Here is a 27,411-nt window from a genome sequence, read left to right on the forward strand (position 1 = left end):
CTTAGTTGTCTGATTCGGGCCTGGGGACACGGCAGCTGTCAAAGCGCACACACCTAAGATCCGAAGCCTTTTGGCTTTTATGGACTAATTCCCGTGAACTGGAAGGAGATAGCCTGCCTACTCTTGACCACATAGTGCCTACCAAACAGGACTGGGAGTGATAGACCAGCCCTACCTGGAAGGAGAAGCTCTCTCCTTCCACACACACGGAGAGTGGGGCAGGGGAGGGAAGACGTTTCCGCCCCTTTCGCCGCTGTACCGGCATCTTTCCGAGTATTAACGCCCTAACATGACGAGCAGGGATAAGCTCCATAAGCTCCTGGGTGGATGGCCGCCGCACCAGAGTGTTTCCTCCAACATCCCCACCACACAGTCCTGGAGAGAGACCCAGGGCGCCTGGACCTCTAGAGATCATTCCGTCTAAATAAGAACCCTGGCAGTTACCCCCTGGACAGAGCTTAAGGAAGCCAGGTACCGTTCGAAGTGAGTTGTGTAAATCTCTAACAGCACTCAGGGCCTGTGCTCCAAGTCCGGATCTGGATAGGAGCCAGTATCTATGGAATTATTGTTCTTAAGGGATGAAACTTACCATGACTCGAAGTATCACTGGGGATTAAACTGTCTTTCATCAGAGAAGACAAGTCTGTCACACAACGTAGGCATTAGGGCATGAAATCGTATTCACGGAGGAAAAAGCAGAGAGCTAAATGCTTGGAATAGTTAATGTTAAAAAAAGCATAACCATCTCTGACCTCCATCTACTCTTCTAGGGAAGCCTGGCCTGTATGGACCACATCACAGGCCCCCTGCCCTCTGCCTTCAGCTGGATTTTCATGGTGCGAGCACTAGAAGGACATCAGAATGAGAGAGGACACAGAAGTTGGAGTGTTCATTTTTCTGCATTCTTTTCTGGGGGTCAACACGGCCTAGTTCATCCAAGTGGATCTTTCCTTCTAGTTCCAATAAGGCTTCCTTCCTCTTTCCTTCAGGCCCTTGGGATACTAACCAATTGATATCAATAGCCCTCTACTCCCCCTTTCCCCCCAACCTGCCCACACCTTTTTAAAATAGCCCCTTTCTGAAATCCTTCTAAAAATACCCCATTGCAAAGTTCTCTGTATCCTCTTGATTGCCTGATTGACAGAAACCATGATGGAATTCATAATTATGAATGACCATAGTTTGTGAGATAGTTTATAATATTATATTTTGAATGGGGGACCAATAACTTGGGAATAAACATATTTTTGTAATTGATGGGGCTCAGAACACACTACCCCAAAATATGGCAACTTAGCAAATTAAATATTTTAAGCTGAAGGAGTCTGAGAAAATGTGAGAAGCAGGAAGGTCACTCTGACCCGCTCCTGGCTCTCTCCCCGAAGCAGATCATAAAACTGTCATGTGAGAGGTACCCTGAGGAAAGGGGCACCCTTCTGTCCAAAGACAAAGGGACTCCAAGAAATTCCTTCCAGCTTACTAGACTTACCTTGTACCCTTTGGCCTATCATAGTTTTCCACAACGGTCCTCTCTTGGTCCAACTCGGCATAAAAATACTCAGCTTTAACCACTTCCTTGTGTTTTCATTTCCTTATGAAGGCTCCCATGTCCCATAAACCTCTTATCAAGTAAACATGTATGCTTCCTTCCTGTTAAACTGTGTCAGTTTAATTTTCAGACTCAGCCAGGGACCCTAAGAGGGTCCAGGAAAACTTTTTTCCCTTCCCTACATAATAGTACTGCAAATACAGGGAAACCATTGGACCTTTGACCTACTTTTCAGGAAGATGATGGAGATTTGCTAACAATTGAAATGCCCTATTAAAGTCATCTCAGACACTGACTACAGGGAATGCTCAAATTCTCTCTCAAAAAGATGATTCTGAAAACTCCATGATTCAAGGTTCTCATGATTCTGCTCTGGAAAGAATCTGATATGGCTGGGCTCCATTTGCGATTTGAGAAAAATGATGTATTTTTATAACCTGAGAATAATGCCATTTACCTGTGGGTGTATCTTCTCTCCACAAATCTTTAGACCATATTAATAACATGAATATGCTAAAATAGCATTTTACATATTTATTTATTCATTTTAGAGAGAGTGCATAAGCAGGGGGAGGGACAGAAGAAGAGGGAGAGACTCCCTGCTGAGCATGAATCCCAGTGTGGATCCCGGGCTCCATCTCAGGACCCTGAGATCATGACCAGAGCCAAAATCAAGAGTCAGTGACTCAAATGACTGAGCCACCTAGGTGCCCCTGAAATAGCGTTTTAAACATCCCAGGGCTTGGCTGCCATGTGCTTCTGGGGCACAAAACTCTCCAACCCCATTTATTCCATATTTTTAGAACAGTGGTTTCCCAGAGGAACTGGAAAATTGCCTAAAACCATACCCATGAATAGTTTGACCCCCAGAGATCGAGTTCATTGGTTTGGGATGGATCCCGGAAACCAACATTTTTAAAAAGCTCCTAGTTGATTCTAATAATCATAGGCCCTTCCTGTCTTTGAATCTAAGGAAACAAAGAAAAATAAGGAAAATTGTTTGGATCCCTCTCAAGTACTCAAAGTGGAGAAAAGGCTGAAGTTATACATGCATTTGAAAAAAGTCACCCAAAGAATGAATAATTTAAGAGCACCAGTCTAAAAGGAAAGTTGAGGAATTGAAGCAGATGGCCAGGTTTTCTCTGTACACACCCCCGGGTACTTCACAGAATGTGTTAATTAGGCAGAAACTGAAAACAGTCATTAGTATTCTCCAACTTGGAAACTTGTAGGTTGGCAGTGGGAGGTGGGAGCTGCAGCCTGGGGGTGGGGTGCGTAATACCTTCTGGCCTGGAAGCCCATCCCCCCACCAACACCAATAAGGGGTACTTCCCACAAGATGGAAGAACTGCCAAACCTCACTCTTCTGCCATCCTCTCTTTAGGATTAAGTTAAGAGAGTCTTAGAGGAATAATTATCCAGAATGAATAACCTCTGAGAGTAAACCAAACCTTGGGAGGTCACAAAGAACAATGGAAAATAATGTGGAAATATGGGCCAGTGACCAAAAAGATGCCCAGAAAGTCTATGGCCCTCTCCAGCACTGTGGAGAGAGCAGCATCATGTACAAGACCAAAAGAACCCTAAGATCATCTCTCTCTCTCTATCTCTCTCTCCATTTTCTGCCACTCTCAGCAGAATGGATGTCTTGCATTCTGTTTTCCGTGTCCACAGCTCCTGGATCCAAACCTGACACAGGTGAATCCATGGGTGGTAGCTTGGTCATAGGCTTATGCTCTGGCTGAGGAAACAAAATTAACTTAAAGAGGACAGAAATGAATGACAATGACGATGGTAGAGCAAAGACAAGAAAGTGAGTAAAAAGGTCATTACAGAATTGACAGATGAGAAGCAGCAAGCAAAGTCTCTCCCGCCCTTCCAAACACCGAATGTGCGACAAAACAAGCTTAGTGAAAGTTTCATAGAATTCACTGGAAAAAGACGAATACCTAAAAGAAAACGGAGATCTAAAGTCAACCTGTCTGCGGTAGAAAAAATAATAATAATAATAAGTGAACTAAGAAATAAAACCTCAATAAAAATATTTGTAAAGGGATACCTGGGTGGCTCAGTCGGTTAAGTGCCTGCCTTTGGCTCAGGTCTTGATGCTGAGGTCCTGGGATCAAGTCCAAGGTCAGTCTTCTTGCTCAGCGGGGAGCCTGCTATCCCACTCCCTCTGCCCCCTCCCCTCCCACTCCACCGCCCCCTGCTCTATGCAGGCTTTATCTCTGTACTGTCTGGGTAGGCAGTTAGTTTAGGCTCTCAGGGGATGCCCGGAGGCCAGCAAGGAGGAGGCCACGGCCGGCTGTGGGGAAGGTCAGAAGTCCCGCGAGAAGCCGGATCCCACCAGACAGGCCCAAGATGGCGGAGCCACGACCGGAAACCCCTGAGCGGGTGAGGAGGAAACACCCCCAAATCCTGCTTGCAAGAAATGCTGATCCCAAGTAAGTAATATTCCACCCTCTTGTTAACTCTCTCACCGGCGCTCACATCTGAGAATGTGCTTTCGCTTTAATAAAATTCCCCGCTTGTATCCCTGTGCATTGTGCTGTGTCTGTCCTCAAATTACTTCCCAGGAGGAGACTGAGATTCTTAAGCGCCATCTTGGGGGTAGGTTGGTGGCCTCAGGGTCTGGGGTCTCCCCAGGTCACTGGGCAGCTGGCTCTCAGCTACTGTCCCGAATCATTCTTCCCAGATGCTACCAGCTGTACAGGCCTAGGAGGAAACTCAGAATGATGCACTTTCTTGCCTCCCCCTTGGAGTGGGAGCAGAGCGTCTTTGGCTTACTCAGATGCAAGGTGAGACACAGAACATGAGTATGATATAGGAAAGACCTTATTAGGGTTTGAAGCCTATGGCCAAGAAAGAATTCTTGAGACGTCTTTGGTGCAAAATAGTAGATTTATTGATGCCCGGAAACAGGACCTGTGGGCAGAAAGAGCTGCTGCCCCAGCGTTGTGGGGGTGGTGATTATAGACTATGGGGTTGGGGGAGGTAAGGAAAAGGGAGGTTTAGAAAGAACTTTCATGTATTGAAGAAGACACACAGGATACCAGAGGCTTTGCTCTTTGTGAAGTTCAGGTTGTTTTTCCTTTCAGTAAGGCATTAACAGTGAGACAGTTGGGAGCTTCCTGGGGGAACGTCACAGTCACACTCCTGCTATCACACGTCCTTATCAACGAGCTTTAGGTTTAGAAGAAATTTAACTTTATTTACATTTCCCTCTGCCTCAGCCTCCCTCAATTTTAGGGAGGGAAGGGTGATGTTAGGGCTTCAGGAATGAAGTTCTGGGTCTCTGGAAGTTAGGCTGTTGGTAAGAAAGCCCCTTCCTTGTAAATCACTAGGATATATGCAAACTGAGGGAGACTCAGGTCTGGAAGGATCATGATTTCTGCAAGTTAGCTATTTGTTCTTCATTTAGGGCAGCCAGGAGTGCCTGAGGATGTCACACATACCCATGGTGATGGTGGGGTTGCAGGGTGTCAGCTTCTGCTTTGTCCTCAACTTGCCTTCTGTTTCCTCATCACCCCTAACGCCCCACATTGTTCATATATAGATACATATATATATCTATATATGAACTACTGCGTTATATAGAAATATTACACAGCAGGCATCTGGAATAGTACCCAATCTGGAATATATAAAACCCCATAAAGAAAACTCAAGGAGTTCACCACCATGCCATTCTTCGGGTGCCGAGATCTCCTGATCTTCTTCCTTTTCACATCTTCGTCTCCCATGCAATGCCAAGATTTGTAGACGTAATTGGTGGAGGGAAAAGGAGAGGTGTCTGTTCCATTTACAGAGGTCATGCTCCTTTCTCTCTATTAGTTTTTATATTTTCATTTCTGATCAGCCCCGTGAGTAAATGTTTACTGTGAAGATGGATTCTAGAAGTCAGAATCACTGAAGTCACAGTTTTTAGACTTGACCTCAGGCACCGTGAAGTGGGGATGGGTAACAGGACATCCAGATACAAGGACATGGAAAACCAAATTTGCTCATTGGGCCTTTGTATCCCGTGGATGCTTGAGGTCCTTGCCCCTCACTGCCGCCATCATGGATGCAATGCTTCTCTCTGTCTCTCCCTCTCCCCTCTGCTCTCTGTCTTGGCCTAAAGAAAAATACCACACCTAAAAATAAACATATGACAACAACAAAAATAACAGCCATTCCCCCGACACAAGTCACATTAATGAGGCATTTAAGATCAAGGACGGATGTCTATTTTGCCAAGTGTGCTACATTTTTAAAAATCTAATTCATTTATATTTCCTAAACACTTATTAAATTTATTTTAATTAAAATTTTTTATTAAAATACGATACATTCTTCAACTCATTCAGGAAATATTTACCGACTGCTTACTAGGTGCTGAGCATTATTGTAGAAGCTACGGCATATGATCCTAGCCACCAGACAAGAACACCTGCACTCGTCTGTCTTACACTCCAGTATGGGATACAAACGGTATAGGAGATAGACCACTAAAATATATATCCTATTCTATTTTGGTAAGTATATAAATACATGTTAATAATAGGCAGAAAAAGAGACATTAATGTTGGAGGATACTGAAATGTTAGACGGGATGACCGAAGAAGGCATCACTGAGAAAGTGGAGGGTGCAGACTTCAAAGAAATGAAAACGTGCACTCTGCGGACATTGGTAGTCTGAGCATGCCAGGCAGGGTAGCGACCGGAGCAAGACCCTGACATAGACTATTGGTCCGCTCCCAGAGGAGCAGAAAGTCCACACTGACAGCAGCAGCAGAATCAGGGGAGACCAACAGGAGAGCAGAGAAGCCATGGGGGCCATTCTGGATCCTGTAATCAGGGTGACGGTGCAGCCCTGTTTATGCCTGGAGTTCTGATTGATTATTAATGATGCTCTTTTCATTCGAACGAGTGTCCCTACAGTGGCTAAACTAACCCTGACTCTAGGTTGTGACTGAAACTCAATACAAGTTAGCGCATCTGCTGGCTTCTATTGGCATTAATTGTTGTAAATGGTGGCACTTAAGTTTTCCTACACCCGAATTTCAGGTATCACCAACAATTTAAAGATGATACAGCAGCTTTATCCCTGTTTTTTATGATGAACTTCCGTTTTAGAATCAATGCTTATGTTAGTATAATTTTCTGGGAATACAGAATATAGATTTGGAAAATTCATTTCTAGTTCCAGCTTTTGGTGTCAAGGAAACATTCCTTTTGAAATCATTTACCAAAGATGAAAAAGCTAAGAGACGGAGGCCCCAGTGAGATTCGAACTCACGACCCCTGGTTTACGAGACCAGTGCTCTAACCCCTGAGCTACGGAGCCCTGCTGAAGGGGCTCTCAACTCCGTGCCCTAAAGCTGATTATCTATGCCAAAGTTTCGTTTTCTGTTTTTGTGAGTTCCTGGAAATTTGATATTGCACCCCTTCCCCTTTCCGATGTCCTCCGTGACAGTTGTCACGTCATAAAGGCTGTCTGGGGACTCGGCCCGGACGCGCGACCCGGCAAAGTAGGGAGGCGGGGGTCCGGACGGAAACGGCGCAGGATCTCGCAGGCCTCCCGACCCGAGTCCGCCACAGGTGCCCCAGAAACCAGCAAGCAGGGCCTTCCTCTCCGCCTGCAGGGCCGGGCGCCGGCTTCCGTAGAAACTGCAGCTATCTTCAACACAGGCCCGAACACCCCGACTACGAGCGAATACCCGCCACTCAGGAAAGACGCTCAGAAAAATAAGATGCACGGCGGCGCGTCGGCCCCGACTCCAAACACGCTCACGTGCTGCACAGGGGAGGCGGTGCGATCCGGCCAGAGCCCCGGAGGCCCGCTCTGCACAGGGACCCACAGGCCAAAACAACCGCGGTCACACACAGGCACGATAATGCCCTTGTGACCCGGAGTGTCACAGACGCGCATGATAGAAAAACCAAGCAAACGAAGGAATGGTCGTATTAATGAAGTTGAAAGTGAGGGCCGTGGAGGGGATGTCAGTCTTATCACTTATTCATCACGCTTTCCTGAACTTCATAGGATTAAAACCTGCCTCCTGCATCCCGGAGGAGCCAGTGTGTTCCAGTTCTCCAAAATCCTAAATACACCTGTGCAATAAGGGACCCTACCTCCCGAAACTCATCGTCATAACGCGGGTATCAGAGAAGAAGGGGATTGCAGGCCCAAGGAGTTCCAGTTTGCAGTTTTTTTCAGATTTTATCCCATATTTAGATAACCTGTTCACCTCCTGTTTCTAGCACCTACAGAAATGTATAATATAACTTCAGTGAAATTCGGGTCTGTTAGGGTTCAGAGGAATCACTTGGACCTTTTTTTTTTTTTTTTTTTTTGGTGTTTTGTGTTTTAATGATCTTAAGTGTGATCTCAGTGGACTCTCTTTCTTCCTCTACCTGCAGAGACAACGGCTTCTGATCCTTGAATGCATTCATTCAGCATAGTGTTTACTAACACGTGGAGCAATGACAGGTGGGGGCTTGTGGAGACACTTCTCTGGTTCACCGAGTCCTTGGTAGTTGAGACTGTCTAGCACTCAAATCTCTACCAGGTGACATAGCCTGTGACAGGCTATGTTACCTACAGATGCAGTTAAATTGCAAGTGCTTTTGCAGCTCTGCAAGGGCTCTTTAAAAAGAGGGGAGGGGTGGTGAGAACACCGGAAATGAAGAAGAGAATGCAGTTAGCAGGGAGACAGGAAGGACAGGAAGTAGGAGAGGGTAACCACCTGTTCCCACCAAACCACGAAATCTGTGGGTGAAATTCCCAAAGAAGCCTGGAGCCACTCCTCCCCCCAGGCCTGAGTCTCTGGTTCTGACTCTGAATTTTGGTTGGTCTTTCCACTTACAAACACCACACTAAGGTACTATATATCCATACATCATGTATCATGTATCATGTATCATAAGATGATGCTAAGTAATATTTCTCTATATTCAGTTTAGCCTTACCTACGATAACTGTGATTTGAAGAGCCAAATGATCCAGAATTCAGTCTCTTTTGGACCTGGCCCTTTGACTCAGTGATGCTAACTTAGACAATGCTAACTTAGACAATGAACTTTTCCCGTTTTATTAATTTCCACCTCCTTCCAATGTAGGAAATCTTTGCCCAATTGGAATTTATTTTAGGAAGGGTTTTCAGAGCACCCGTTGGATTGATCTCCAAATTTAGGGTTACATTCAAGAGGGGACATCAGGAATCTCTACTGTTCTCTTCTTACCATCTCCCATCTGCCAGTGCCTTCCATTGGCTGAGTCCAGACAGGAGCTACAGGGCAAGAAAGCTCAAATGATGCTGCCTTCCAGGGCCCAAAAGCAGGGAGAAAATAGTGAATGCTCAGCCCCTGCTGTTGTAACTGCAGTGATGGGGTTAGTGTGGGGTTGGTTGAGTCATGACTTTCCATCTTGTATAAACCTTGGATCATAGGCAGGTTAAAGCTTGAGCAGCTGATAAGTAATATGTATTGCTAAACAGTTTTTATCATCCCATGTTGGGAGCACAGCCACCTTGAGGAGGAATATGGATCTGGTTGCCACTGCCTGCCATGAAGTGAGGAAGAAGGCATGAAGTACAGCTTCATTCTAGCAGACGCGTCCCAGGGAGCCTGGCATGGGCAAGGCAACTCTGTGTTCAGGTAAGGCTTAGGAGGCATCTGGTTCTGGAAAAAATGTGGGGCTTCTGGTTGCAGCAATAGCTCAGTTCATTCCAAACAGCCAATGAAGGCTGCAGTGTAGACGTATTTCCTGGCTCCATTAGTCCTGCTGGAGGGGTAAGCAAGTCTGTTTCTCTTGAAGAGTCTTATGATCTATATAAATAATGTTTTGGAAAACTCATTCTGATGATGTGAGCCGAATGAATTACCCTTTTATTTAAAAAAAATTTTTTTTAAAGAATTTATTTATTTGCCAGAGATAAGAGCACACAGGCAGGGGGAGTGGCAGGCAAAGGGAGAAGCAGGCTCCCCGCTGAGCAAGAAGCCCAATGCAGGACTCGATCCCAGGACCCCAGGATCATGGCCTGAGCTGAAGGCAGATGCTTAACCAACTGAGTCCCCCAAGCATTCTTGTATTACCCTTTTAAAATGCACCATGTTACCCTGCCCATGAATGTTGGGATGCTCCGGCAATACCAGCGATGTGCAAGTTGCCAGTTGGGAAACATCAGCTACTGGTCCACAGAAAGGTAAGCTTGCTCCAGAATATAATTAAATGCAACTTCACTACAAGCAAATCATCAGCAGAATGAAACAAGATGCTTGGTGATACAGTTGACTTACCTCTGGCGAAAACTCCATATCTTGAAACAGAGCAAACTGGTTCCAAACATTTATGGATTGTGCTGGTTGCCAACCACACTTTGAGTGGCTCTGCCCACAGTTTTCCCTCCTTCTAGTCATTTGCCCTCAAACAGAATATCCACTGACTGTAGCCACACACGTGTGCATCACCTTGGGCTGATGGATACAGCTAGTTCCATTGGGCTGAGTTCATACATGAAGCAAAGAGAAAATCCTGATTTTGTAATAACTCCTTTTGGAGGCAGGTTTCTGGCTGACGGGACTCAGCTGGAATCCATAATGTCTCTCCTAACGACTGAAACCTAGTGTGGCTGTTACTGCTCGAGCTGTGGCTGGCCTTCGCCATCCCTGACAGGTAAGACTTAGCAAGACAAATGCTGTTGTCTTCTCTTTAGAAGGATGAGAAGGAGGTAGGAGGAGCTGAGAAGGCACAAACACATTTCTAGCTAGGCACAAATAACTGAAAACAAGTCCAAAGGACATGGGAGGGAAGTTCATTGACAAGAATGTCAGGATTTCCATAAGTGAGATATTTTGTGCTGGTTCCAGGAAGAGGCAGAACAGACCAGCATATTGGGTCCACCTAGCCCACGTGAATGGGACATCTGGAGATAGACGGATCCCTCTCGTGTAAAGAAAGGGAATAAAGGGCACCCCAGTGTGGAGAAGGTGATGGGGCCTCCAGCATAAGGCTGATGGAAGAAACGTGGCTAGATCTCTGCCTTCCACAAATCCCTCACCCCAAATTTATACCGCACCCCACCCCACTCGGGGACATGCTTCTCTGTGAGCGGCAGCTAGTCTAGAATAGAGAGAAATTGTTAACCCAGGAAGCTGGAGTTGGGTCACTCCACTGATAAGACATGAGCAAAACCACCTGAAAAGAAACTGAAGCTCTAACCTTCCTCTGGAAGACCAAAGAACCCAAAGTTATCGGTGCACTTAGAATGGGTTAGAGTAAGAGCTGGCAAGCTCTTGCCGTGAAGGGCCAGGTAGTAAATATTTTCAGCTCTGCGGGCATATAGTCTCTGTCACAACTAAGCTCCTCCACAGTCATAGAAAACAGATAAGCAAGTACACGTGGCTGTGTTCTTACAGCTCTTTATTCATGACACTGAAATGGAAATTTTCGCATGATTGATCATTTCAAGCTTCTTAAAATGGAACGTTTGAGCTCACAGCCCCTGCGAACATGGGCAATGGGTGGGATTTGGCCGGTGGGGTGGTTTGCTGACCCCGGAATGGAATACAATATAGACTGTCAAATACAGGCGAATACAACCTCTCAGAGTCTGGTTTGAAACTTGAGCGCCATTATTTGAATTTCTTCTCTGTCCCTTTTTTGCTTGTTCCTTTAATTATAAAATGATTCTATTTGCCATTACTATTGCCTAAATTACTATGGTTGCATAACAAATAACCCCCAAATCAAGGGCCTGACACAGTAGTACATGGGTTTTGATACATATATATGTAATTTCTGAATTCCACGACGGCCAAGGTGTCGCCTGACATCCTTCAGGGATCTGACCAAAGGTTTTATAGTTGCATTCTTGGCTTCATCTTTAGACCATGTTTTCCTGATGTTTTCCCAGAAGGCTTTTCTTAATTGTGATGTTGTCTGTCATCTGGAGAGGCTGGCAACGAGGGACAGTCTTTTTTTTTTTTTTTTTTTTAGGATTTTATTTATTTATTTGTCAGAGAGAGATCAAGAGAGCGAGCACAAGCAGGGAGAACAGCAGACAGAGGCAGAAGCAGGCTCCCTGTTGAGCAAGGAGCCGGATGGGGAACTGGATCCCAAAATCCTGGAATCATGACCTAAGCCGAAGACACGCTTAACAGACTGAACTACCCAGGCAAAGGGACAGTCTTCTTACTGGATATCCAGCAAGTCCTGGTTCCTTTATAATGTTTCTTTCTTTAGTTTATCTCTCTCGTGACTCATGTTACCATCTAGGTAGGCATCTAGGATAAGCCAGGTGACACCTTCAAAACATTGCCCGGACATTTCCTTGGATGAATCCCTAAATTCATTAGGTCCACGTTCTACTTTTCACATTAGCACAGGAACAGTGTTGCTCAACCTCCTGCCATTAGACTTTAGATAGCAGGGCCCTCCCTTCCTCCAGCTTTTTTTTAAAAAGATTTTATTTTTGAGTAATCTCTACACCAAACATGGGGCTGGAACTCACAACCTCGAGATCAAGAGCATGTTCTACCGATTGAACCAGCCAGGTGCCCCTTCTCCAGCTTCTAGTAGCATTTTTCCTCACTCTCCTTTGAACATCCTTGACTTGGGACCAGGGAAACCGGAGAGAGCTGTCTTCAGGACTTCGCAGTATCCTTTTCTTCAAGGTCTTTCTGGTTTCTGCCTGCTTTCCAGTCTTAAGGACACAAGTAGGATTTGTTACCATTTTCGAGTAACAAATTCTCTGTTAGCTTGTACCCATTATGGGACTTTTCCCTCGTGGAGGGTTGGGTGTTCAGGGGAAAAAAACACAGTGTCAGAAGTGGGATTCGAACCCACGCCTCCATACGGAGACCAGAAGTCCCAGGGCGGGAAGCTGTGCTTGAGTCTGGCGCCTTAGACCACTCGGCCATCCTGACACCGCGCCGTAACTCGCTTCAGTTTCCTACTTCAGCTTCGGCTCTCCCCGGGACTCGCGGCTGAGGCGGGAACCCCGAACTCCGACGCAGAAACGCAAAGACCGAGGAGCGCGCGGTCGGCGCGGACCCGAGCCTCTCCTGCAGACCTGGAGACCAGGGAGCCGGCGCCCCTCCCCGCAGCCGGGCCTCGGGCCTCCGGCCTCGGGCCTCGCAGCGACCCCGCCTGGGACCTGGCCTGGGACCTGCCTGCAGGCCACCGCGATCTTCGTGATCGGACCCGCATCCTGCAGGCCCGGCTCGGCGAACCAGTGCCTGGACGCAGGGGATCGTTGAGAGACCCGTTCAGGGCATTTCGAGGCGTTCCTCCGGTCCCCGACAATGAGGCCACCGGCCGCAGCCACGCGTCACCTTTCACTTCCCCAAACGGGTCGGGAGCCTCCTGCCCCGCGGGGTCGCTCGGGCGCCGCGGGATAATCCGGTCCCCCCTTTCTCTAGAGCCCCCAGGGGCCTTTCAGCTACATCACCCGCCGGGGCGGGGGCCGGACAGCAGCTACTCTGAAACGGAAGGTTTGCCTTTTATGCATCTTCCTCCTACAGACCACAGAACCTGGCTGCAGGTCTACCCCAGGAGAAGGAGGTCCTTCTGGTTCCCGTCCATCTTTGTTTCGTTTTCGTTTTGCTTGTTTTTAAGACGAGTTCCCAGGCTTCCTTAAGGTCACCAGGTTGGCAGAGCAAGGCATGACCTTCTCAGGAAAATCGCTGCCGCCTTCTCTCTAGGAAGAAGGGTCACCGGTGGCTCTGAGATGTTGGGGGAGGGGAAGGACGGAGTAACGGAGGGTGCTGCCCTCGCGCGAGGAACGAAATGGGGCTGCGCGCACGGGGAGAGTGGGAGGAGTCTCCATCGGGAAGAAGAGAAATTTAGGACTAAGAGGGGAAAATGTTTGAGGAGTATGGCAAGAACAAAAATGAGCCTTGTCAGAAGTGGGATTCGAACCCACGCCTCCATGCGGAGACCAGAAGTCCCAGAGCGGGAAGCAGGTGCTTGAGTCTGGCGCCTTAGACCACTCGGCCATCCTGACACGACACGCTGGTGCTGTGCGAAGTAACAACTGTCAGTGACCAAAGACCTTCCATCCAGGAAGGGAGCGCAGAGCTATTTCCAGCAGGTGCAGGAGCGATCGAGCATTCGGCACAAAACCCGAAGCTGGGACAGGACGAGTTCTGCGGGGAAGCGGCGAGTTGGCGACGGGATGAACGCAGCTCTGAAGTCCAGGAGCCCACGCCTCTCTGGAGGTCTTTCTCCCGCTGCCCCCCGAATCCTACTGGCCGCGACTTGCAGGACCGGCCTTAGGCGTGGGGAGCTGGGAATGCAGATTTGATCTGCGCCGCGTGGCGACCGCCGTCTAGGGGGCTCTCCCTGAGGTTCACAGACTCTCCCGCATCTGGGAGGTCATTGGGTGTGACACCATCCTCGGGAAGTCATGACCCCATGGCTTCTGTCTTAGGAGGTTAACACAAATTCTGCAGGTTCTGTAGCAGAGAAAATGAAAAAGAGTGGAATAGTGGTCTGAAGATTTCAGAGGGAAAATTGAGAAGGAAAGAACAGCCCAAAAAGGAATCAACTAGAATTTCCCAAGGCTGGAGTTCATGCAATAAACATCACACCTCTGTTTTCGGAATATTAGTGGCCAGGCTCATCTCAAGAAACTGGGGTTCTCTCTGCCCTTGGAGAACAATGATTTCTGGTTCCTTAAGAAGTATGGAGTATTGATAACCTGTCTTTGTAAAAATCCATTTAAAAAATTTACCTCTGCGGTAGCAAGCACCTTCTATGTTCAAGACTTTTTTTCTTTTTAAACTTTAGAGCAATCCGAATCATACAAAAGAATATGATACATAACCATGAAGCTGAAAGGAGAGAAGTCTGGTTTTGAGTAAGTAAGCAGCAGGTGGCCATGGGCTCAGGTGTGAGCAAAGATTCCAGCAAGGTAAGCTCACCTTGGGCTGTGATAGCTGTAAGGCCAAGTCCCTGGTGGGAAAAAGGAAACTACCTTCAGGAACTGAGAGGAGGCTTCAGCTACTTTTGCAGAAGAGATAGCTTCTCAACTATGGTCTCCAGGCATCCTTGGAAGGTGGAAGATGAGACAGTCTCTGAGAGGGACAAGAAGGAAGGCACAGGCAAAGGGTGTTAGCTAAGAAAGGAGGAGATGGAAAAGCCTTAAAAACAGCTTTGCGGGATTCTTTGTCCGGAAGAACCAGGCTTCGGTGACAAAAGTGGGTCCACGGACATAACTAGAAAGCGCCCCGAGCCTCTGTTTTCCGCTCCACGGTCCACAGATCAGGTGGTCACAACACAGGCACAGACTCTCTCACACGCACCTACTCAGTGTGGAGACTAGAAATCGGAGATTTCCTATAGGCAGCACGTCCCACTGCAGGGGAGGAGGGCGCCGAGCCTCCCGCGAGACTCCTGCCGTCCCCACTTCCCTGTAACCTTGCGAGAGACCGTTCTACAAGCACCGCTTGCTGTTCCTCCCCTGCCGCTGCTTCGCGTGCCCCCGGGCGCCCCGCCTGATGGGGACAGTGACCAGCCCCTATGAGCTCCGTCCCCGCCCCCGCCTGCCCCTCTCTCCGCCCGGCCCTCGCCCCGCCCCACCATCCCTCGCCCGGCCCTCCTCCCTGTCCCACCCTCTGCCCGGCCCTCCCCTCCGCCCTTGTTCTACCCTCTGCCCGGCCCTCCCCCCGCCCCGCCCCGCCCCGCCCCTCCCCGCTCCGCCCCTGCCGTGCCCTGCTCCGGAGCCCCGCACCCAGGCTCTGCCCGCAAGCTCTCGTCCCGGTGAGGGTCGCGGAGCAGCGGAGTGCTCTGGTGTAGGCGCGGGCGATCTCAGTTTGGAACCCATCCCTGGAAATCCGTGTGGAAAGCCCTAACGGGCGAACACCGAGCTCCCGAGAAAGGGCTTCCGTTCAGGTTCTGGTTTTTCTTGAGAAGATTGCACTGGCGCAGACGTCCTAGAGACTTCTTGTAGGCAGCGCGTTTGAGAAGGCAACGTGGGGTACACCCAGAGTGGGAGACGGTTGGAGAAGAGACGGGTGCGCAAGAGGAAAAAGGGAAATTGATACTCAGGGATGACTGTACTAAGGCACTTATAAATTCATGGGAATCAGAGAACCCCTTACAGCAGCCAGCAGAGTGGCGCAGCGGAAGCGTGCTGGGCCCATAACCCAGAGGTCGATGGATCGAAACCATCCTCTGCTACAGTGTTTTATTCCTTGCAACGCGAGTTCGGCGCGCTTTATTCTCTCAAGCTCCAAAATTCCCACGGAACACCAGGCAGAGGAAACCAAGTCCCAAACATTCATGACCGTGGCACTATTCTTTACATTTCTTGTTCTCCTTTGGATCTTGTTGAAACTCGCTCATTATCAAAATTGTGTCTGTATTCACATTCTTAAAGCTCACAACACTTTGGGAAACAACGCACCATCTTATTTACTGCCCATATACACTGACTCTACCCCTGCTTCTTTGCCTCTGCAGTGGGCCTACCGTGTCTCATGAGTGAGCAAAGATCTGCAGTGAGAGAAGCCGCACGCCTTTTCATCTGCTTGGTCCTTCCTGCCTTTTACTAGGTTGTAGCTCAAGATAAAACGTGGAGCTAAAAAAATAGAGCCAGTGTACCCGAGTGGACTCCCGTGCGTGGGTGGTGAGGGGTGGCGCATTATAGGGTTGACTGCAGTGGAAGGCGGGACCAGTGGGCGCAAAAACCGCGCAATCCGCAAAGGGGAAGGTGGGCGGGTGAGAGGGAGAAGAGGGGGGCAGGGACACGGGGAGAGGGTGAAGGAAAGGAGAGTGGAGGAAAGATGAGGAATGACAAGGACGGAATTGCAGAGCGGTGGGTTTCCAGGGGGTTAGTTTCCCGGACAGAAACCCCTCTCAGGGGGGGTTAACATCCCCATTAACGTCCCATGACCCCCCAGCTCCGAAAGAAAACACTGTTGGAAAGGACAGGAAGTGAACCTCCTGCCTTGTGCCACAACTTCCATCTATACCCAAGCTTTGGCTTTCCTGAAGTTCTTCCCACTTACAGAAGCCACTGGTGGAAGGGACACCTCTTCCTCCTGGTGAGCTGGTGAGCTGATGAGGGACCCGCAAACCCCTGGAGGCTGGCTCCAAGGGCTCTGTCTGCAATCCTCACTTGCAGGAATACTCATTCCCTCCCCAGTGGGATCCCACCGAGTTCTGAGCCACTTTCCTGTCACTCCTCCTGCAGTAAATACCACCCGATAATTGTGGAAGGAAGAATTGCAATGCTCAGTGCCATCAAGCTCAGATGCCACTGTGGAGCTGAGGTGTGTGACCCTTGCACCTAGAAGAGGCTGGTAATTTCGGAAACCATGAACGTAGTTAGCACTTCTTGGATCTTTTAATTGTTTTACATAGTGAACTGAACTTTTCCAGAAGGCCTGGGTAGCTCAGTCGGTAGAGCATCAGACTTTTAATCTGAGGGTCCAGGGTTCAAGTCCCTGTTCAGGCGGTCCTGGGTACTTTTACTTCAGTTAAGTCTATATGAGTAGAGCTCATTTAGAACATCTCTAGAGTGGGATATTGGTAACAGCCAGACCAAAGGCATATCCTTGAAGAGGTTTATGTTCTAGTGTTTCATTAATTACCTCTACCCAATAATAACTGAAACTTGGGCCCGAGTTGCCAAGAGGAATTGGAAAAGCGCATAATGTAAAAATAAGACACAAGTGTTGGAATTACCAAGACGGCCATTTTAAAGTTCCCTTGACCTGATTCATTACTCTTGGAGTGGCAGGGCAGCAATTTGGGGGAAACCAACAAGAATTTCAGAAAGCAGTGACTCTGCCCAGTCTGTTCCCACAGACTCTTCCTATGTAGAAAATGTGTAGGATTGACTCTTCCTATATAGAAAATGTGTAGCATCTTAAAAGCCCCTGCTTGTAAAAGCCATAATATGCAAACACATTTTGAAATGGTCTTAGCTGTCTTTTTTGTCTTTACATTAAAAAGTTTCTGTTGTTATCCAGGGATTTGGATTATGGTCAAAGACCCCGATCCTGGGCTCCTAGTGCATGGTTTCTGTGGGCAGAGTGTTAAACCAGGAGGCTGTGAATTCAGTTTTTGTAATTCTTTATGCTTTTAGCCTGATGATATGAAGTATAAATACTGCACTTAAGTTCATTGTGTTAGTTCTCTCCTTCTTTGCTGTTATAGTATTAATTTGAAATAATCAGGTGTGTGCCTTTTTGAATCTCTATCCTGTCCTTGTTTATCTTACTTATTAATTTTGTAAGCACATGAAAGATAACATTCTAGAAGTCAAAACTATGCAAAGAGATATAGGTAACACTTTATCTGTGATATGTATTGCAAATACCCCTTCCTCCTCTTCTCCTCCCCCCAATTTGTCAGCTGTTTTTAGTTTATCACATTTCTTGAAATGTAAATATTTTCAGATATGTAAATATATCAAATTGTGGTATTCACAAATGAATAGACAAATAACTCGGTGCAAGAAAATACGAAGTCCAGAAATAAACCAAATCACATAAGGACATTTAGTATATGATAAGAATGCATTTCAAACCATGGGTGCAAAGATAGACTTTTTGATAAATAGTTCAGGAACAACATTCCTAGAATTGGAGACTCAAAGCCTTTCTCTGGATGAGGTTCCAGCTCTGGATGTGGCTGGTTTGATCTTCTTTCCAAACAACTCAAACTTTCTCCGTATCGGCAATAATGCTGTTTCATTTTCTTATCATTCATGTATTCACTGGAATAACACTTTTAATTTCCTTCAAGAACTTTTCCTTTGTGTTCACCGCTTGCCAACTGTTTGGCACAAGAGACCTGACTTTCAGCTGTCTCGGCTTTCAACGTGCCTTCCTCACTTGACCCCTTCTAGCTTTTGATTTAAAGGGAGAGACACGCCATTCCTCTTTTTCACTTGAACAATTAGAAGCCATTGTAGAGTTACTAACTGGCCTACTTTCAATATCGGTGTGTCTCAGGGAATACAAAGGCCCAAGGAGAGGGATGGGGAACAGCCAGCCGGTAGAATGGTCAGAATATATACAACATTTATGAATTACGTTCACTCTCTGGTTTGGGCACAGTTCATGGCACCCCAAAACAATTACAACAGTAACAGCAAAGATCACTGATCACAGATCACCACCACACATATAATAATAATGAAAGAGTTTGAAATATCATCAGAATTACCGAAGTGTGACTCGGGGACACGAAGTAAGCGAATGCCATTGGGGAAATGGCGCTAGCAAACTTGCTCAGTGCAGGGGTGCCGCAAACCTGCAGTTTGTAAGTAACAATAAAGGCAGTAAAGCAAAGCTCAAGAAAGCAAAGTGTGCAGGTACATCTTGTGAGCACCTTCCTGGAAGACAAACTGCTGATTTGCTAGGTCATGTAAATGTTCAACTAGTTGAGGTGATGGCAAACTGTTTTTTCCGAAGTTGTAGAAAGGTATGCTCCTGTCTTAGGCCATTGAGGGTGACAGGGAAAAACTGTACTCTAAGCTGTCCGACCAGGACAGCAAGGGAATTCCAGTCCGTCTCAAAGCCCTTCCAGGTTCGTCTTTCCTACCCCAAAAGTACCAAGTATGCGATGTAGAAGGGTATAAATCCCCTTCCCTGCTTGTGCTCGGGTCTCACACCTGTGGAGAACCGTCTCCTCTGAGCCCACCAGTGTTAAACAAACCTGCGATCCTCCAGCGTCTCCAAGAGCCACTTGGTTCTTCCGTCAGGGTCCGTCAGGATCCAGGCCAGGTTCCTTAACACTTGGTTCCCTGACCAGCTGGGTCAGCGCTGGGCTGCACCGGCTTGGGGCACCGCCGGAGGTCGTAAAGGAGAAGGCGCACCTGGCTGATTTCCGGCAGTTTCCCGCGCCCTGACTCATTTCCGGCAGTTTCCCGCGCCCTGACTCATTTCCGGCAGTTTCCCGCGCCCTGACTCATTTCCGGCAGTCTCCCGCGCCCTGGCGGGTTTCCGTCAGTCTCCTGCCCCGGCGCTTCCGGCCGGCACGCTGTTCCCACGCGGACTCAAAGGAGACTTGGCAGGTGAGGACCTGGTCGCGACATCGGATTCCGGTGAGGCCTGGAGCCCCAGGCCCCAGCAGGCCCACCCCTGAGGGTGGAAGGGGAGACGGACCACCTCCCAAAGACCTCTTAGAGGTCTCACAGGTAGGGCCTCCCAGGGGGCAGGTCCTTCAGGTCAGGAACACCTCGCCGGTAAGGGGCGATAGGAAGGAATTTCCGGAAGGAGTTCCACAGGTCCGGGCCTCCTGGGGGGAGGAACTGTAATAACTTCCGTGTGATTGCGTGAGTGAATGTGCAGTTTGACCTGGCTTGTCGGGCGGACTGATTGTGTGGCTCTACCGGCGGGCACCCTTAGGGTCCCCAGAAGCCTACAAATCCCGAGTGGCCCTAACCTGCTTCCGTGGTGACCTCATAGGGTCTAAGGCGAGCCCCTTTGGGGTGCCAGTCTGGGGTTTATACGGACTCGCTAAGGCTAAGAGGCACCCAGGTAATCCTCTGGGATGGCAGACTGGGGGGCATCTGAGTGGTCTCTCCTTCGGAGGAGAGTGACAGTGACACAGGGAGGGAACACACAGGATGGCCAAGGGAGCCTCCCTGCTCATCATGGTGGAGGCTCTTCAAAACAAACGGTCTTAGACTGTACGCTCAAAATTTCAAGAAGCGATTCTCAGGAGACTATGGGATCAAAGCATCTGGAAAATTAGGCACATTATGTGAATTGGAATGGGCCACCTTTGGGGTCAACTGGCCCTCCAAGAGTGCCCTAAGACCTACCCAGTGTCCAGGTCATTTACGAAATTATGGCCAGGACTCCCAGACACCCTGACCAATTTCCATATATTAATTCTTGGCTTCAGATAGCCCAAACTCTGCTCCCATGGGTCTGATTCTATGCTAATAGGAAGGACCAAAGTTGGACGTTTGTAACCCTAGTAAAAGAACCCAAAGCCTGTAAGGAAGCAAAGGCTATCAGGGAGGCCCTGCCCGGGGCCATCAGGGACAGCAGATGAGCTCTGGACAAAGATGAACCCATCGGAAAGTGTGGGGACCACAGTCCTTTGAGCCAGAGCCTAAAGCTGAGCTGCAGGAAGACAGTGTTCCTGCTTCTTGTAAGTGGCATGTGTGGGGAGATACCCGATTTAGCAGCTCGGACAGCCCACAGGAAACTTGATCCAGGCAAACAGGATGTAAAATAACAGGAGCTCTCATATCTACCCTTAAGAGAACGTGGCGGGGTGGGGGGGGGCACCCGGGTGGCTCAGTTGGTAAAGTATCTGCCTTCTGCTCAGGTCACGATCCCACGTGTCCTTCAGGATGGGAACTTTAAGGAATATTTCCAAGCAGCTGCCAAAACTCCTTTGTTTCGGGGAAATTCCCTGTCCTCTCTGGCCGGATATGGATTGTCTATCACCCCACCCCCTTGTTGGCGGGAAAACATGGCATCTGCTCCTCTGGAACTGATATCTCCTGAGCCCGGAAACTTTTTTCTGCCCTCTGGTGGCACTTTGTCTCTTCTGCCTCCCCATCCCGGTTTTCCTGTTTCTGCACCACCTTGGGTGTGGCCTGCATTACTGGCTTCTAGACCATCCTCAGTGCCTGAAGCACCACGACTCCTCCCTTCATTGTCAGGGAGCAAGAAGAGCACCCCCAGGACCTAACACCACCCCCTCCAGATTTCCCCACGTGTCTCAGGTGAAAATTGACCATGGGGAAGATCCTGGTGGAACATAATTCAGCATGTAAACTAAGTTTGTTGGTTTAGTTCAGGCAAATGTGTCTTTTTTTTTTTTTAAGATTTTATTTATTTATTTGACAGAGAGAGAGATCAAAAGTAGGGATAGAGGCAGGCAGAGAGGGCTCCATGCCGAGCAGAGAGCCAGATGCAGGGCTCGATCCCAGGACCCTGAGATCATGACCTAAGCTGAAGGCAGAGGCTTAACCCACTGAGCCACCCAGGTACCCCCAGATGTGTCTTTTAAATTATCAGTGGTAAACGTGAAACTTTTATTCCGTCAAGGTTTACTGAAGGTCAAATAACCTCATGTTACCTCTGTTGGGTTGTTAGTAAAAAGATGACTAAAACGGTCAATTGTCTCATTAAAGTTTTCATGGGTAATTGTTAAAGTGGTAATTGTTGGGTAATTTCATGGGTAATTGTTCAACATTAAAGTTTTGATTGGATGACAAATGGAATTAAATTTATTGGACATCTAAGTCTTTTCCAAATGGGATAAAGTGCTAAAGCATTGATTACTGGACATAGATTTGTCCTTTTGGCTTACTGCAAAGAACTAAGGATATTTAAATCTGTTGGTAAACATGTTTTGTGCTTAACTGATTCACAGATTTGCCATTTAAGAATTCTGGTGTAACCGTTCACAATTGGTTACTCCTTAGTCTTCACTGGATATTAAGGTTTCTAAAGAGGGCAAAATTCTGCTAACTGTAACTAAACCTGATGGAAATAAGGGAATCAACCCTGTATGTGGAAAAGTAGGAGATATGTAAGAAAGATAAGGAATGGGCATGCATTTTGTTGAAGGTAAGAGAAGGTAATTTTGTCCTAAATGAGATAGTTGTTTGGAAAGAAATGGCTTGGGACAAAACCTGAATGCAAAGGAAAGTTGTAGAAGGTTTGTGATGAGATATCTTTGGAAATGAATTTTAGGTGTGGTCAGGATGGACTAAAATTGAAATGAATTTTAAAAAGACACTGGTGTAGAAAGTTGGTTTTCTCTCTTTTCAAAAAGACAAAGTATTCTCAATTGTTGGTCGGCTCTTGATAAGAAAATGCAAAGAGTTGTTTTCTCTCTGCCTGCTTAGAAAAACCAGTTTCTGTGTCTTGAGTTTATCAGGTCTTTAACATCCCTAATGCTATGTAGGCATGCGCTTTAAAACTTTCTAAGTTTTAACCAACTTCCCTAACATTTAAATCATTAACAAAGTCTTGTTGACTAATTAGGCTTGCTTGTTTGGTATTTAACGTTCTGGTTCTGGCTGTTGAAGTGTTATGTATCACAGAATAACTGCGTTTCCTTGTCTAATTGTATCATAGTGAACTCTCCTATCAGATCATTAACCATGTCTTTTCTGAGCTTGTCATTTATAATTATTTTAACTCTCTTATAAAGTGAGTTATACCTTCAAAGAGATTCATATAAAGGACTTTTAGGACAGATACAGGTATTCAGTATATTAAAAATCCTGAAACTGAAATGAGTAAGAACTTCCAGAACTAAGAAGCTGCATTCACACTGAACAAGAATCAGTAACATGGGACTAAATGAACTAAAAAGATGATTACAGTTTTGTGATGCTTGTTTGAAAAACATTGCTGGTTCCTTAATGTTCACTCTTCCTGATTAAGGAAATGTAAGATTTCTATGAACTACAGAAACATGATGAAATAATCATTTGTAAGCAAATTAAAGCATTCAACTTTTCTCCCTATCTGAACCCTCTGAAACTCAAAAGGTCTCAGTAAGTATTCCTTCTTCCATGGCAATCCTAGTCATTTTCATAAGTTCAGTAAGAATCTGTTCTTCTTGCAACGACATTGGAAACATGGGTTATTTTACCAAGACTTTGACTGGAATGTCATATTTGAGAAAGACATGCATAGATTCAGATATGACCAGATACCTTTAAGGAGCTAAGGTTGACTTTGTGAAACTGGAGTCATAAAGCCCCTTGGAACTGTTGGCCTGATACCTTGCTTACAGAGTTCCCAGCAGCCTCACCAGGTGAGTAAAGAAAGTCACTTCCTGACAGGTACAGGAAGCTCAGGATATTTTGGGGACTTCATGAAGAGGAATTTGCCCAAATCTTAAGAGTTATTGCAGGCATGTCTGATGGCAAGTACATGGCTTGGGACATGGCTTGGCTTCTGGCCTGGAGAAGCTACTAAAAGTTCAACCTAGAGATTCCTTATAAAGTTCCAACAAAGCAGATTCTAAAAGATCTATATGATCACTCACTGCTCTTGCTGAGCTTATGTAAATAATTAGGCGAGGTTGGTTAGACTGGACTTGTTTCTCAAGTAAATTAGTCTTGATTTGGCTATCTCTGGAAATGAAGGTTATTTTAGAGAGAAAAATTGTTTAAAGAATACCCACATTTGTGGATTTTGAATTCTAGATTTGATTGTCTCTAAATGTTTGTTGTTTACCTCAGCTAGACAACTTGAGGTAAACTTCAGAGAAATTACCAGAGTAACTCATACATAAACAATCTTCTTGCTTATTATTCTGTGGAGATAATAATAACAGGACCCCATGGCATGTGATTAAACAACTGGAAAATGGGACTGATTCCCCAACAATTGTGTAAGTTATCACCTTGACCAATTCTGTGTGACTGGGATAATGAAATCATTCCCTAAAAGCCAGAGCATACCCTACTCCATAGGGTTAACTATGGACTTGTGGAGATAAAGGATAATACCACTTTCTTTATGATTGGTTGAGTAATGCACTTGGGGTAACCTTATCTCCTGAGATAAGTTCTCTCCCACTTGCCAGTGATCTTTTGTAATTAGAATGTTAATACCTCAAACAAAGATCTTAATGGTATTTTTGAGTTATATTTATCCTAGAAGCCACCTCTATTGAGATACAATTGTAAACAAAGGCTTTCTAAGCATACAACAGTGCTCCTGGTAAAAAGAGCCTCAAAGTTCCCTATGGGACATCCCCTGACTGTAATGACTTCACATCAGGTCCAAAGTGTCTTAGAAACCAAAGGCCGTCAATGGATGATGGAGGCCAACTTATTAAATACCAGGCTACACTGATAGATATGCCTGAAATAATCCCTAAAACCTATCAGACTTTAAATCCAGCCACCCTTATGCCTGGACCTGAATGTCGCACTTCTATAGAGCATAAAGTTGGGGGTCATTGGTACTGTTTATTCTAGCCAACTGGATGTAAAAGATTGCCGCAGCTATAATTCACCTCAAAGACTCTATGGCCACCCCCCGTAGTAAGTAGTAAGTAGGCTTAGAGGAGACCGCGAACAGATTGGAAACATAGAAGTGTCCCAACACCTCCAAGCCCTGGGAAAACTTGAAGGCGCATCTCCCGAGAAGCTTTAGAACGGACCCCTCAAACCATGGTGGACAGGGCCCCACACTGTTGTTCTAACCACCCCTACCGCCTTCAGGATCTTAGGTGTCTTAGGCCCTCACCAGTTGGATGAATCACACAGTGGAAAGCCCAACCAGATCCTACAGACCTGCCCCAGCTCCACCTTCGATGAGACCTCACAGACTGATGGACATCTGTTCACCGTGGTCCCTGGCTATTGTCGCCACGACACCAACACCCTCACCTCAGGAGTTGGACTTTACATTGCTGCCCCTTCTGACTGGACTTTCTCCCAGAAACTTGTTATTGTTATTGCTTATTGGGCAGCCTTAGGAACCTTAAGATGGATTGCTAAGCTCATAGAAAACACTGTTACCGGGCAAACCACTCACTGTCCAAATACTAGACTTGCAGGGCCATCGTAATAGATGATAATGATGCCCTCTAAACCAGGCGTTTAAAGGGGCATCAAAGAGGGGAATGATAGGGAAAAACTGTACTCTAAGATGGCCAACCAAACCAGCAAACCAGTCCCTGTCTCAAAGCCCTTCCAGGTTCTTCTTTCCTACCCTGTTTCCTGCACACGCCAAAAGTACCAAGTATGTGGAAGTAGAAGGGTATAAATTCCCCTCCCTGCTCATGCTCAGGACTCAGACCTTTGGAGAATGGTCTCCTCTGAACCTGCCTGTGTTAAATAAAATTCTAATCCTCCAAAATCTCCAAGTGTCGCTTGGTACTTCCATCAGGATCCAGTCCAGGTTCCAAAACAGGGCCACCGGAACAAATGATCATAGATTCGGTGGCTTATAAACAGAAATTTATTTCTCAGTTTTAGAGACTGGGAAGTCTGACATCAAGGGTCTGGCAGCGTCAGGTGTCTGATGAGAGCTTCCTGGTTCATAAGCCACTGTCTTCTCCCTGAGTCCTCATGGGGCAGAAGGACAGGAGAGCTCCCTGGGATCTCCTTTAAGGCACTAATCCTATTCAGTAGGGACTAACTCATAACATAATCATCTCTCCAAGGACCCACCTCCCAGTAACATCACATTGGAGATCAAGATTTCAACATGAATTTGTGGTTTGCAAACATTCAGTCCATAACATTCTGCCTCATGTAATTCAATCTGACTCCAAGGGCCTGAGAACCAGGATTGCCAAAGGCAGAATAAGATCCATGTTTCTAGCTTGAGCCAAGAGGCAGGAGGGGCTGAATTCTTTCTGTCTTTGTGTTCTACTGAGATTCTCAAGGGCTTGAAGGGTGCTCATCCACACTGTCAAGGGCAAAAGGCCTTAGTGAATCTGCTCATTCAAGTGCTAATTTCATCCAAAAACACCCTCACAGACACACCTAGAAACAATCTTGAGCCAAATATCCGGGTACCCTGTGATCCAGGCAAAGTAACACTTGAAATTAACCATCATGGTCTCTTTGGGCTGTGTATAAAGGGATACTGTTTATTCAAATCCTCTCCAACTATTGTTATTTTTGTCCATTAAATTTTTATCCTATCAAGTGGAAAGAAGTTTATTGAGGAATAGCTTGCAATTTTTGTGTCACAATGAGGTTGAACATCTCTACATATGTTTGGATTTATACATTTGAATGTTCTCCTGAATTCTGGTTTACTTATTTATTTGACTGAGTTGATGTGCTTGACTTTTTCATATGTGGGAGTTCTTGATACATTTTTTTCTTTTTCTCTTCAGTTTCTTGCAGTTCGGTTATTTGAATTGCAGTTAACCTTTCTCAGTAACTTGTGTTTTCATTATAAGTGATAATTTGATTAAAAGAAACTTCATTTCATATGCACAAACCTGTCAAAGCTTTCTAGAACCTTGTAGCATTTCTGGGTCATATTTTACCAGTCTTTCCAACCTCTGCTGTTCCAATGCACATTCTCATGAGGTGGCCCTCACTTATCTGTGGATCCTCATCTTTCCTCCCCCTCCTTCTGTACTACTTTATATCAAGAGGGCTCCACTCCTCAGGCTGCATTTCCCAAACCAACTTCCCACCTGTCTGCAGTTTAGGTTAGTGAATAAAATGCACTGGTGGGAGATCAGAGCAGAAGAGGGACAGCGTAGCCAGGTAATTTCGACGCTTCCCTTTCTGCTTTGGGCACCATCTCCTGCAGTAGCTTCGTCATCTCCTTGGCTTCGGTTCTCAGTGAACGGGGGCCAGTGTGATTAGATGTGGGGGCTGGATCCTTCCAATTCCCCCCTCTTTCCAAAGGAATGATGGTACTATGCTTTTCTATTTTGGAAGCATTTGGGGATCTCTTCATGTGGACAGAGCACTCTGTTTTTTGTTTGTTTGTTTGTTTGTTTTAGTTTTCTTTTTAATTAACGTATAATGCATTGTTAGCCCTAGGGGTATAGGTCTGTGAATTATCAGGCTTACACACTTCACAGCATTCACCATAGCACATACCCTCCCCAATGTCCATAACCCAACCACCCTCTCCATACCCCACTCCCCCTGCAACCCTCAGTTTGTTCTGTGAGTCTCTTATGGTTTATCTCCCTTCTGATCCCATCTTATTTCATTTTTTCCTTCCCTACCCCTCAAACACCCCACTCTGCCTCTAAAATTCTTCATGTCAGGGAGATCGTATGATAATTGTCTTTCTCTGATTGATTATTTCGTTCAGTATAATACCCTCTAGTTCCATCCACGTCGTCGCAAATAGCAAGATTTCATTTCTTTTGATGGCTGCATAGTATTCCATTGTGTATATATACCACATCATCTTTATCCATTCATCTGTTGATGGACATCTAG

General features: G+C 46.6%; 1 protein-coding gene and 5 non-coding genes across 6 annotated transcripts in view; 3 read left to right on the forward strand and 3 right to left on the reverse strand.

Moving 5' to 3' along the window:
• LOC111138601 overlaps positions 1-27,411 on the forward strand; it is an 896,555-nt gene that overhangs the window by 744,413 nt on the left and 124,731 nt on the right. The gene's annotated exons all lie outside the window — the stretch shown is intronic.
• TRNAT-CGU lies at positions 6,806-6,878 on the reverse strand. The gene has a single exon. It is a non-coding gene; the product is annotated as a tRNA-Thr (tRNA).
• TRNAL-CAA lies at positions 12,356-12,460 on the reverse strand. Its single transcript has 2 exons — positions 12,423-12,460; positions 12,356-12,401 (listed from the first exon to the last, which is right to left on the reverse strand). It is a non-coding gene; the product is annotated as a tRNA-Leu (tRNA).
• On the reverse strand, positions 13,434-13,539 carry TRNAL-CAA. Its single transcript has 2 exons — positions 13,502-13,539; positions 13,434-13,479 (listed from the first exon to the last, which is right to left on the reverse strand). It is a non-coding gene; the product is annotated as a tRNA-Leu (tRNA).
• Positions 15,645-15,716, forward strand: TRNAM-CAU. Its single transcript has one exon. It is a non-coding gene; the product is annotated as a tRNA-Met (tRNA).
• On the forward strand, positions 16,923-16,995 carry TRNAK-UUU. The gene has a single exon. It is a non-coding gene; the product is annotated as a tRNA-Lys (tRNA).

The sequence above is a fragment of the Enhydra lutris genome, unplaced genomic scaffold (assembly GCF_002288905.1).
Source record: "Enhydra lutris kenyoni isolate GAN:26980312 unplaced genomic scaffold, ASM228890v2 scaffoldscaffold93, whole genome shotgun sequence".
In the NCBI taxonomy this organism is placed as follows: domain Eukaryota; kingdom Metazoa; phylum Chordata; class Mammalia; order Carnivora; family Mustelidae; genus Enhydra; species Enhydra lutris.